The sequence below is a fragment of the Nannospalax galili genome, unplaced genomic scaffold (genome assembly GCF_000622305.1).
Source record: "Nannospalax galili isolate Female #2095 unplaced genomic scaffold, S.galili_v1.0 scaffold819, whole genome shotgun sequence".
NCBI lineage: Eukaryota > Metazoa > Chordata > Mammalia > Rodentia > Spalacidae > Nannospalax > Nannospalax galili.
This window is the reverse complement of record NW_008343717.1, coordinates 574,118-575,002: the sequence shown is the minus strand read 5'-3', so window position 1 is coordinate 575,002 and position 885 is coordinate 574,118.

Below are 885 nucleotides of genomic sequence, written 5' to 3'. Positions count from 1 at the left end.
AGTATCCTGTGACTGAGGATGCCACATTCTGTCTGCCGCAGAGCGGTCATTTTTATCCAAATTCAAAAAGTTTAAAATGAAAAGAGTATGGTGTAAAAGATTACTTGGTGTCTGGGGATATAACTCCCCTTTTCTTATTTTTTGTGATTGTGTTTTTAAAGCACCGTGAGCTCTTTTCACTATACCTTGTCCTTGTGGGTTATATGGTATCCCAGTTTTATGCTCAATGCCCAATTGCAAACAGAAACGTTGGAACTCCTGACTGGTATAGCCAGAGCTATTATCTGTTTTTATAATGTTAGGGATCCCAGCTATGGAAAAGCAAGTCAAGCAATGAGTTATAACATTTTTTGTGGCTTCCCCTGTTTGTGCAGTAGCCATAATAAAGCCAGAAAATGTATCTATTGTAACATGTACATAGTTTGCCTGTCAGAGCATAATCTTATATAGTCTGATAAATCACCTTTCTTTCTAAAAGGCCTAATAGCAGCTTGACAGGCTCCACTGGCATTCTCAAACGCAAGCTGTTTCACTAAAAGTAAACCTGCTTCATGGTCTCCCAGCAAGCGACTGGCAGTTTGCAGTAGTCAAGCTACAAAATCCTGATATGGCTCATCCGGACCTAGCCTGATCTTAGACAAATCCTCAGTCTGCCTACCACTAAACAGCAGTTTATACCAGGCTCTTTGGGCTGCAGCATTGATCTGCGCATAGGCCACAACATCGTACTGCAAATGCTGAGCAGTATCCCTATATTGTCCTTCACCAGCTAACATATCAAAATCTATGGGAATATTCTGCACTCTATTAGTATTCGCTGTCACCTGGCACTGTTCCTCATACTCAGATTGCCACAACAGATAATCTCCCCCTGAAAGGCAAGCA